At 46.5% G+C, this 12459-nt stretch overlaps 1 pseudogene; it reads left to right on the forward strand.

The window, feature by feature from the left end:
* The first annotated feature begins 5641 nt into the window (after nt 1-5641).
* Nucleotides 5642-6680, forward strand: LOC116904874 (annotated as a pseudogene).
* Nucleotides 6681-12459: the final 5779 nt, after the last annotated feature.

Below are 12459 nucleotides of genomic sequence, written 5' to 3' on the forward strand. Positions count from 1 at the left end.
GAGAATCATCTGTGTGGCTACAGGGACACACACACTGTATCAGGGCCATTAGCAATCTCCACAGTGTATGAATTACCTGCAGCCTCCTTTATAGCACTGACCCACCCTGGTATTAATGATGCCCTGGTACTTCCTCTGTGGTGGCTGGCATTGCTCTCAGCACTCATGGCCTCTTTCCTCAGTGTGGTGCATATTCTTGCCTGCTACAGCAGAACGCTACAGACTGGGTAATGAACAACAGGGATTCATTAGCTTCTGCTCTGGAGACTGGAGGTTCAGGATCAAGAGCCATGTTTGGGATGGCCATTTTCCTGAATCATTACATGGTAGCAGACCTCGTGTGTGTGTGTGTGTGTGTGTGTGTGTGTGTGTGTGTGTGTGTGTGAGAGAGAGAGAGAGAGAGAGAGAACCCAAACCTTCCTTTCATTGAAATCCAACCTAGAGATTACAAACCCTTTCCTGAGACTGTACCGCTAATCAATCCACGAGTGCTCTCTGCTCTCCTGAATTAACCATGAAGATCACACTTCTCAACCCTGACAAAGTGGGGACAAATGTTGGCGGATTCAGGCAAACAACAGTATGTAGGGATAGCCCATTTTCTCACACATTTTACTGATGGCAGTAGCTGTTGTAAGTGGGATGCTGGGTCTGAGACTCACGTCTGGACTTCCTGTGCAACCAGAGGGCTGAACTTACGGTGTCAGAAAGTCTAGTGTCCCACAGCATGGCATGAGGCACCTGGTTCGGGAGAAGCCCGTGTTACTTACTAGCTGTACCACCTTGAGAAAGGTCCTAGGAACCTGTTTCCCTGGATCACTAAGGTAACGGAGTGAGCTGGAGAACCCTTGCGGTGTGCTGGCCCCTCCTGTGCTGTCGGTTTGCTGACTGTGCCCTTTTGAACCGTGTCAATACTACCTTGGCATTCTCAGTGAGCTTTGAAAATGGAAGATGCACACTTTTCACATGTCATGGGGTCCCTGCAGTTTTATAGCTGGTCTGAGTGAGGACAGGTGAGGAGGGGCCAGCAGGGTGAATCTCATGATGGCAAAGTAGCTGCTGGCTGAGAGGCGGCAAGACTGCTTTAGCATCCAGATCCGGGCAAAACTTCACCAGACAGCCCCAGGACCTGCTTTCTGTTTCTCTCTTCCTCCATACAGGCTCTTCACTCGGTGTTGATCATTAGAGTGGTCAGAACAGGCTCAGTCAGCTCACAGGCAGCACAGAAATTCCAGCAGTTTGATAAAACATTTATTTCCTTGCTCACATCTCCTCTCCATCCAAGGGATAGGGGAAGAAAGAGCAAGTGTTCTTCTCTGTCAGGTCACACAGGGTTCTCAGTGATGGAGGCTCTGTGATCTCAGAGCATGGTGTCCCAACCACACTGTTTTGGTGCTACAGTAAGAGAAGAGAACGAAGGAAGAACTCCAAGTGCCCTTTAATGCTCTTCGTTGCAAATGACACACGTCACTTCTACTAGTCGCCTACAGTTGGGACTGGTTCTATGGACCCATTTAACTAGAAGGGTCTCAGTCGGATCTCCTATCCCCTGGAAGAAGAGAAGCAGCAGACATTGGTGAGCATGGAGCGTGTACCGTGTGGACCCCAGCTATTCAAAGGCAAATACGCGGAGAGGAGATGGGGCTCACATGCTCTCAGCTAGGGAGAGTTGTGTAGTTCTGACTTCTGAGTATTGGAGGGTTTCCTGACGAGCCGCTGAAGGCAGAGAGCCTTAGCCAGGTCCCAAATGGACCTCCAGACAGGGCAGGCTCTTCTTAATCTCCTGTACTTGCCTAGAGCCAATGAACCAGACCTTCCCAGGGTGGGTTGTGGATCTGCTGGAGTGGAGTGCAGCCATAGGTTGGTACAGACAAGGGCGGAGCTTAGTCAGTGACGGTGTACAATGATCGCTGGTAAAGGTCAAAGTAAGTGTGATTAGTGTGGTTTTGGTGCACGCCGCTTTGTTGTGAATCTACCTCAGTCCTTAGGCATCCAGAGTGTTCCCTCACTCTGCCCTCTCTAATTCTACTGTGTTGTCTCTCTCTTCTGTAGAGATGGCCAGGAAAGAACTAGAGAAAAATCAGGGGATCTTCACCGTATTCCATTTCTCCTTGTCTAGATCATGTGGTCGATTCAGATAAAGCCACTGTCACTTACAAGCTCCTCCCTCCTATAGCAAGGGGAGATAGTGTCCTGCTTTCCCCAGTTTCTGAAGCCCTGCCCTCTGCCCTCAAGCCTCTGGGATTGTGGAGTACTTGCTTGGAGTGCTTGCCTGCTTGTCTCTTTGCTGACAAGCAGTCACCACCCATTAGCCTCAGAGCAGCCAGCGAATCTGTGAGTTACCTCATCTTGTCCATATTTATATGGCCAAAGCCCATTGCAGACAAAACACCAACAAAAACCTGGGCTTGGGAAGTAAGGCTGCAGAGCAAAGGGATCAGGATTGTTCTCATGGTCCAAAATTTGTGGGTCTTTCTTCTTTTTTTCTGGCAAAAGAGAAAACGAAGTGAGTTTAAAAACAATGTACAGTCCACATTTGATAGCTGCAGAATATGTACAGCCCTCAGCCGCTTCCAACAAATTATTCACCACCTATTTGCGCGCTAGCTAGACGCTGACACCACGTCTCCTGGTAGTGACTCACCCCACCTGGGGCTTTGCCTGGAGCCTCTGAAGGATTCCACACCTGAGCCAGCAACTGTCCCAAGCATGACCTACCTCTGTGCTCACTTCCATGACTGGCTCTGAAAGTGGGACACTGCCTAGCTTGCTTGGATCGATCCTTCCTCGGAGCAATCTAGCATCGGTGCCACCTGGCCAGGTCTCAGCTCTCACCATGGGCAAGTCAGGACTGAACGTGGTTTCACCCATGGAAGAATCCCATGTCACTGCATTTCATAGGTTCAGAGTCCTATATTTTGGCCCTACTCCTTATCTTTCACTCTCAGTCTTCCCGAGCAGTGTTTTTTCTTCCTGTGTTCTTGAAGGTTGAATAAATTGGCAGAAAGAGCTCCGGTCATGCAGTTAGAGGTCAGCTGTCAACCCATCCCAGGGTCCCTGCTGAGTTCCTTCCCTCAGTCCCCAAATCTCCTTAGCACTTGGTTTTTATCTTTGCAAATGAGAGTGATCTTACTTCTCACATAACCCTGAATCTATCTACAAATAGATAAATTTAAAACTACTCTTAAAGTTTTCCCTTTTATTTTATTTTCCTATTATTATTGATTATTGATTACTTATTTAATATATTGAAAATAAACTCTCTTCTCATACAATATATACTGATTTTAGTTTCCTCTCCTTATTTCTCCCAGTTTTTCCCTACTACCCATCCCTTCTCGAGCCACCTTCTTTCTGTCTCTCGTTAGAAGAGAACAAGTTTCTAAGAAATGACAACCAAACATGACAAAATAAAATATAACAAGATAGAACGGAAACCATCATATCGGAGTTGGAGAGGATGGGACCTTAGTTTCATTTCCTGTTCCTGTCATAAAATACCTTGACAAAAGCACCTTGAAGGAGAGCGGGTTTGTTTGGTTCATGATTCAAGGTCTATCACTGTGGGAAAGAAAATGGCAAGAACTTGAGGTAGCTACATACCGTAGCCACAGTCACATGCAGAGGGCAGAGAATCAATGCATGCATTCTTACTAATGCTCAGCCTGGTTTCTCAGTTCCATATATAGTCTAGGATATTTTAGTAGGGAATGGTGCCGCCTACAGTGGTTGGATTGTCCAACATCAATTAACCTCATCAAGGTACTTCCCATTCCGTGACAAACATAGAGGCCACCCTGATCTAGACAATTTCTCATTGAGACTCTCTCCACAGTGTGTGAAATTGAAAATATAAAGTACCTAACCATCACAGGTGTGTCAGGGAGAACATTGCTAATGCGTTGCCTACTTGACTCCACAGTCCACTCTGCCCAGTACTTCTTAAAGGGCTCTGTTGTCTGCATCAAGCATAGTCTGAAGAAGCACCAAGGAAGCTTACCTCTAAGAAAATGACCATTGTTGGGATTTTGATGATCCTGTCCAGATCTCAAAAAACCCAGCATAAAACCAAGAAGATGACAGAATGTTTGCCCATATGACGTAAGAAGGAAGGCAGCGGGATGGGTAGCATCTTCATGGAATAGCTTCTTTCTCCTGTGCAATTCAAAGCACTGTTTGTTGACTAGTACTTGGCTTCTTATGTTCCCTGGCACCCGATAGCCATGCAGTTTATTCAGGCCTTCACAGGGCACACCTTCTTTGGGTCACCTTTCCACTCACCAGAGGTAACCATGGGAACTAGAAGGGTCTTGGTTCTCAATGACCTCATGACAAAACCACATTGACGGTGAATTAGCAAGGCCTTCCACCTCTTTGCAGAGATCTTAAGCTTCCATCCAGGAATGGCTAATGAGAGATGGACGATGCCCAAGAAGAAGATACCGGCATGAGGTATACAGCAAGGCATGGTAGTTATCTTCAAATTCTAGGCTTATCAAACAGTGACCATTGTCCAGTTGGTTCATAGAAACTGATTAATAGGCATTTGTAGAGATAATTGAAGGGTTAGTGGGGGGAAAACAGGAAAGCAGATGCCTATACAATGGAAGACCATTGCCGAATGGTAGCAATTTACAAATCCTGCTTAGTGACAACATTGGCTTGGCGCCCCTGGTTTCTGCTACCCAAGGACTGATGACACTAGAATGTCCTTCTGTGCCCACTTCATTCTTTAACCTTATCACATACCCCTCTCCAACCCTGGCACAGGGGTCTCAGACCATCGAGAGGAAAGGCGCCCCACTTTTGTTCTGATGGTTTCCGAGGGCAAAACAACTTTCTTTGTTTCAGGAAAGTTACCTTCCTCCTTCCCAGTGAGCCTGCGGTGTTGGTTGGGGGGGCTTGCGGGGGGATCAGTCTGGGGAAATCTCCGCTGTTAATGGTGTGGAGACCGATTGGACAGAGATGTGTGCATCCTGGGAGGCCCAGCCTGGAATGCTTCACTTGCAGGCACCAATTTCAGGTGGCCCCCTGCGGGTAGCCTAGTTTCCTCAGTGGGTCAGTGCTGTGGAGCTTGCCTTGTGGGGTTCACAGTGAGAGTGAGTTTCCATTTCTGGGTTGGGGAGGGAGACCAGGTATTTTTAGCTTGACTTATCCTGGATGGAGAGTTGCAGCTAAGGTTTTTTTTTTTTTGGATGGGGAATGGATGAAAGTCACACTTGGTCTATAGAAAGGACGCCATAAAAACACCAAGACACTTAGTGTGTGATGCGGAGGGTGTGAGTCTGCTTAACATCTTTCACCCTCGGTAGGTACTCTCGTGGACTTGCAAACACTTGGGTCTTGGAAGGACTTTGAAATCAGTCCCTTTCATCCCTCTCCACCAGAGGCATTGCTAGTCTGATCTCTGTTAGAAATCCATCCATTGTTAGCGTCTGACTTGGAGTCATAACCCTTTGAACTAGCTAGCTCCAAGCTCAGAAACATCTTATAACTTGAAATGTGGTGTACGTTCGGTATTATGTTACCCCTAAGACCCTCTGAGAGCTTGTACAGTCCCAAGTCCCCACTGCCCAGGGGACTACTTCAAGACCTACCAACAGCCCATATTGAACTTGAGTTGGAAGAGGCGAGTCCAGTCTCAAAATGGAGGGCCACGATCCAAAGGAACCAGAGCAGCTGAGGAAGCTGTTTATTGGTGGTCTGAGCTTTGAAACCACAGATGGTAGCTTAAGAGAACATTTTGAGAAATGGGGTACACTTACAGACTGTGTGGTAATGAGAGATCCTCAAACAGAACGTTCCAGAGGCTTTGGTTTTGTGACCTACTCTTGTGTCGAGGAGGTGGGTGCTGCAATGTTGCTCGGACCACACAAGGTTGTTGGACGTGTGGTGGAACCAAAGAGAGCTGTTTCTAGAGAGGATTCTATAATGCCTGGTGCCCATTTAACGGTGGAGAAAATTTTTGTTGGTGGCATTAAAGAAGATACAGAAGAATACAATCTGAGAGACTACTTTGAAAAGTATGGCAAGATTGAAACCATAGAAGTTATGGAAGACAGGCAAAGTGGGAAAAAGAGAGGCTTTGCTTTTGTAACTTTTGATGATCATGACACAGTTGATGAAACTGTTGTTCAGAAATACCACACTGTTAATGGGCATAATTGTGAAGTGAAAGAGTAACATTCTAAACAAGAGATGCCGTCTGCTGGGTCACAGAGAGGTCGTGGAGGTGGATCTGGCACTTTAAGGGACGTGGAGGAAACTTTGGTGGAGGAGGAGGCTATGGTAGTGGAGGTGGTGGCAGCAGAGGCAGTTATGGAGGGGGCGATGGTAGATATAATGGATTTGGAGGTGATGCTGGCAGCTATGGTGGTAGTCGGGGTTACAGTAGTAGAGGAGGTTATGGAGGTGGTGGACCAAGATATGGAAACCAAGGTGGTGGATCTGGTGGTGGTGGAGGAAGACATGATGGTTACAAATGAAGGAGAAAATTTTGGTGGAGGTAACTATGGTGGTGGTAGGAACTATAATGACTTTGGAAATTATAGTGGACAGCAGCAATCTAATTATGGACCCATGAAGGGGGCAGTTTCGGAGGAAGAGGCTCAGGCAGTCCCTATGGTGGTGGCTATGGATCTGGAGGTAGAAGTGGTGGATATGGTAACAGAAGGTTTTAAAATAAAACAGAAACAAACAGCTACAGTTCTTAGCAGTAGAGAGAGCGAGGAGTTGTCAGGAAAGCTGCAGGTTACTTTGAGACAATCATCCTAAAGGCATTAGAGGAACTGTAAAAATCTGCCACAGAAGGAATGGTGATCCACAGTCGGAAAAGTCACTGCAGCTTAAACAGGAAGCCCTTCTTGTTCAAGGTTGTCACAGCCACAGTTTGCAAAAAGTGCAGCCATTGACTAATGCAAGTAGTGTCAAGTAGATGTACATCCTGAGGTCTTTTATCTGTTGTAGCTTTGCCTTTTTCTTTTTCTTTTCATTACATCATGTATATTGCCCTGTAAATTGTGGTAGTGGTACCAGGAATAAAAAATTAAGGAATTTTTAACTTAAAAAAAAAAAAAAAGGACCTACAAACAGCAGAGATCCTTCCTAGTCGCCGCACCCTTAGCCATACCTGGTGTGCACGATGCTGTGAAACAGATACTCTTGACCCCTTCTCAGGGAGGCCCACCATGGATAGTAAATAAAGAGGAGTCTCCCATTGATGTTGTTGTCTTGACAGGGACAGGGAAGGTCAAGTAGGTTTGGATTTCTGGCAATTAGGAGTCTCTGTGTAATCCCTGGAATGTTGGGTACCACAGGAACCACAGCACTCAGCAAGACATGGCCAGCCTCTGGAATGACCATTCAATCGAGGCCAGAATTCCAATGAAGCAGCAAGGCAATGGGTCTAGAAGCAGCCAAGTCTGTGCACCGAGGAAGAAGAAGGTAGGAGTAAAGGCGGAATAAGCTCCCATTCATGGTGGATTCTTTTATGTAGTGTCTCATTTGATTCTCATTTCACCACAGAATTTTTATTTTACCAGTAAGATTTCTAGTCCTAGTCTTTCAAGATTTTTAGTGCAGTGGACTTTGGGCTAGAGTGAAGGCTGCTAGTTGCCTGAGGTATATTCTTTGTTGCTGGACTGCCGAGCATGAATTGGAGAGGTCTTCTTTTCTCTGGACCTTCATTTCCCACTTGAAAAATGAGGTATTGGATTCCACGCCTCCTAGAGCATTTTTTTTTTCAGTTTACCCGCCACCCCCAGGATGCTCCTTCAAGTGACTATAGCTGGGTGATGGTGATCAGGGAAGCAGCAAGCCCTCCTCCCCCTTTTCTGGACAGTGACATACTCTAGAATTCACTGGTTTGTGTGTTGGGGAACAGTGACTGGGGGTGGCTTTGTGTGCTTTAATTATTGGCATGTTTTCCAATTAGAAAATGCACCCATCTTCCATGTTGACATGATGCCCCCTCCCTAAGAGAGGTTTCTTTCAGGGATGTCGAACCCTTTAGTGTTCATATTGGGTCTTCTGGGTTTACTGTGTGGGGCACAGACAAAATTCTCGAGAGCCCTGGAGTATCCCTTGCATCATCCACATTACATCCCCAAGATAGTCACTGAGTTGACTGGGAGTGTGCTAGGCTGGTCATCTGTGGTGAGTGTTCCTAGCCAGAACAGAAGACTCATTGCTCTATTCAAAAGGTAGATAATGGGATCTGATGAATTGACAGAAAAAAGACATTATTCTGAGGATACTTTGGTTGGAAAATGTGTCTTGGTGCTAGGCTCTGCTGGTTTCTGTCTTTGCTGACTTTCTAAGAGTGTCTGAAGAATTCCTATTAGGAAGGAGACTGTCAATCATTTGGCCCTGACCCTACTTTTGTTTCACAGAGTTAATCATATAAAAGTTACTCACAGGTGGAAATTTCTGGGGCCTTCAAAGGGCTTTGCACCATCTCTGTGTGTCCAAAGGCTTTGACTTCATGGCACATGTCTGATCTCTCTGTCTCTGTCTCTGTCTGTCTCTGTCTCTGTCTGTCTGTCTGTCTGTCTGTCTCTCTCTCTCTCTCTCTCTCTCTCTCTCTCTCTCACACACACACACACACACACAGGTGCATACGTGTCAGCTTCAAACTCTTTCACAGTGCAGGGTGTCTGTGAGCTCAGACTGTCCTCTGCATACAGATGGGCCACGGTGAGCATGCACCATTGTTCTCTCTCTGTATCCATACGAGGGAATAGAAAAGACATTAATTCTTCGCATAAATGCTTTTTTTATGATGATAAATCCTAAGAGAAAGTGTGTGTGTATAAGTGACACACATAAACAGGCTGTCTACATTGTCATCTGTACCTTTGGTCACACACGTGTGTCCATCACTCCTGAGCTGAGTGTGAGGATTCCATTTGGATTTTGACTGAAAATGTTACATGTCACCACATCCATCATGTGCGATCCTCTGTGGGAGATAGAACCAAGCACAAAGCGCTCTGTGGAGGGGGTGGTGCATATGATGCTGTTCCAGGATGTCTCTCCTGGCTTCTAGCCAGCCCAGAATTGAAGGGAAAGGCCCTCACCCATTGGCTATTCAATATGTCTAAAAGGGCACCAGTTTGATGAATGTTTAGTAAATCAAGACCATGTGGCCAGCCCCCTCCCCACCCTGAGATGCTCCCACTTTAAGCAATTGCAGGGTGGGAAACACTGTTGGCAATCGTCCCGAAGCATCTCTGACTTCTCTTTTCTCCTTGTTCTTCATTTCTCACATCTGAGGAAGGCAGACAGTTCAATTTCAACTGTGGTTTCCCGACTCCCAGCGCAAGAACATCTCTTTCCATTACCTGGAAGTGGAGTTATCCCTGGAGTGAGAGCTGAAAGAGTTAGTCTCATGAGGATTGGGCCACAGGTCAGGGAAAAAAGGATTGTGTTTTAAACATTTTACCTTTTTTAAACATACATGTGTGGGTGTGGGTATGTCATGGTGTGTGGGGAAGCCAGGGCACAACTTATAGGAGCTGGTTCTTTTCTTCTGCTCTGTGGGTTCTGGGGATCGAACTTGGGGATTCAGGCTTGGTAGCAAGTATTGTTAATCACTGAGATATCTTTCTAGCCCCCAGGAGGGCATTTTATGCTTGCAGTGGCTCTGATGATGTGGGCCTTGGAAAGAGTTCCCGAAGCTCAGAGAAGCAGGAAGACAAACTCAGCTTTTGCCTACCTACCAGCTGCCCACCAGCTGCCTACCATTTACCCAGCAGCTGCCTACCAGCTACCCAGCAGCTGCCTACCAGCTACCCAGCAGCTGCCTACCAGCTGCCCAACAGCTGCCTACCAGCTGCCCAACAGCTGCCTACCAGCTCAGCCCACCATCTCAGCCCACTAGCTGCCCACCAGCTGCCTACCAGCTGCCCACCAGCTCAGCCCATCAGCATAGGATTCTGAGCCAGAGCCATCTACTTCCAACCTGGGATTCCTTTTATTGAACAGTCTGAAATGTGATCCAGTGTTGGGTCAAGTTTAGTTCAAAAAGCATCAATCCTAAGGAATAAGAGGAAAACCAGACTATAGAATCAAGCAAGAGATTTCTGCGATGATGAAAGTAAGACAAATAGGCCTTTTATGCTTGCTTGTTTGTTTTTAGATCAGGTCTCTAAATTTGGCCCCAGCTATCCTGGAACTCAGTATGTCCAGGCTGGTCTTGAACTCACAGAGATCCTCCTGCCTCTCCCTCTTTGTGCTGATATTAAAGGCATGTGCCATACACCCGTAATCTTAATTATTAATTGATGAAAGTACAATGCACTGTGAGAGGAATAGACATACTAAAACATGAAAAAACTGTAGAATTTTGGTTCTAGAGGTTGGAGTATGTATGAGTCTGAAAGCATAGGATTCAAACCTGGAGGATCAAAACCACATTTTAACCACCTAGCATGTTGATTTTCTTCACTGGGGAGGACGGCTGCAGTGGTGTAAGGGCCCTGTTCTATGCCAGCTCACATCACTGTGACTCTTGGAATCTGGTGCATATGTGGGGCCATGATTGATAGCACACAGATCTTGCCTTTGGCTAATTATCTGGGAGTACAGTCAAACTTGACAGTGAAGGGATAGCATCATGAAAGTACAAACATGCTTGACCTTTTCTACATTGTACCCAGTTCACTAACAAAGGAAGTGGACAAACAGGGGCAGCATTGTAGACTCCTGGGTTTGAGTTCGAACCCTGCAAGTTCTTTTCCATTGATCACTAAAGAATTTCTTTCCCTCCCCAGGGTGCATCTTCCCTGTTAGTTGGTAACAATAGCATCCCTCACCCTACTTGCACACCTAGGTCAAGATCCTCCGGTTTGTCTCTCCAGTCTGCCTTCCCCTGTTTTCCTGAGCTGTACATTTTAAGGACATGGCTTCTCTGTGTAAATCTAGTGGTCCTGGAGGAGATTGTCAAAGCTAGCTATGTATGAACCAGAGAGTGAGCTAGTGAGCAAAGCATCCACAAGTGATCCTCCATTGTTCCTGCTGCATTTCCTTGTTCCTGAGTTCCCTACCCAGAGGTAATGCTGCATGGACTCAATCCTGGCTTTGGGTTCCTGCCATGAGTTCTTGCCCTGTCTTCTAGGCCCTGGACTGTGACCTAGAAGTGCAAGCCAAATACACCTTTTCCTCCCTAAGTTGCTTTTGGTCACAGCATTTTACCACTAGCAACAGAAAGGAAACTAGAACAGCAGCCAAGGCTCTCTCCAGTGGTGTAAGGGAATTCTAAGAAATGATCGGGAGAAACTTTGAGGGATGCTAAAGTCCTGTGAGTCCTTGGTCAATGTGATCGGATCTCTGACCTTGCCAGGTGAGGCCAGAGGGGGCACTGAGCTAAGCTAGAGTTGTATTCACTCTGAACACTTCGTTCCCCAATGGCAGGATCTCAGACCAATTTAGCTTAAGCAGAGAGGGAACTGATCATGTTTCTTCCCTGAGAGGGCAGAGATTGAGACAGTTGCAGGCTTGGCTTTGCAGAGGACTCTGCTTAGTCACTATTACAGAGACCCAGCGTCTCCTTGTCTCTGTACTAGTTACTCTGCTGTTGGTGTGATAAAACACTATGACCGAGGGCAACTCGAAGAAGAGAGGTTTATTTTGGCTTACGGATAGAGAGTCCACTATGGTATGGAGCATCACAGCCGGAGTAGCATGCTGCAGATGCACGTCTTCAAATGCAAGAACTAGAAACATACACAGCTTTAAATCCCCCAAACCTATCTTAGGTGGGAGCCTCTACTAGGGATCTAAAGGGCTAACATTCACTCAGATTTGAGTCTGGCAGGATGTAGCAGCAGTCTCTTTCCTAGATACCTTAGTCCATGTCTTACTGCATCATTGACTTGGACTCGGTCTCATCTCTGTCTCCAAATGATAGTTTTCATCACAGTCAGGAGACCAAGACTATGATGATGTAATTGGTTTAGACTCAAATTATAGGCTCCAGTTGTCAGTACGGAGTGAAGCCCCACCAGCACTCGGGATCAAAGAAAGATAGGGGAGGACCCAATATCAGAAGGCTCAGTCAATGCCAGGTGGCAGGAGTCACCGGTGTCTCCACTGCTGACCTTTGGTATCCAGTCCAGTGTCTGCAACTCAGGACTGTCCTTGTGTTTGCTAGCCATCATTATGGACACTGTAACTGTGATGAAGTGATTAAAACCTGGCTCATATATGAAAAATAATGACCGCCAAAGAATGCCAAAGCCATTGCCAGTGATAGACACGTAGGGAAACTCAAGTGGGTTAAGAAAATGAGTATTCGCAGAGATTTTGGCCAACTCCTGAGATGGGATGTTTAAGTCAGCAGAAGCTGTGTGAAGAGTATAAATGCACTCATCCTGCGGTCTGTGTGGAGACAAGATGAGGCATTTCCTAGGACGATTTCCATAACTTCTCTAACTGGTTCAAAAGGGCTCAGTGGAAGAG

The sequence above is a fragment of the Rattus rattus genome, chromosome 7 (genome assembly GCF_011064425.1).
Source record: "Rattus rattus isolate New Zealand chromosome 7, Rrattus_CSIRO_v1, whole genome shotgun sequence".
Classification (NCBI taxonomy): Eukaryota; Metazoa; Chordata; class Mammalia; order Rodentia; family Muridae; genus Rattus; species Rattus rattus.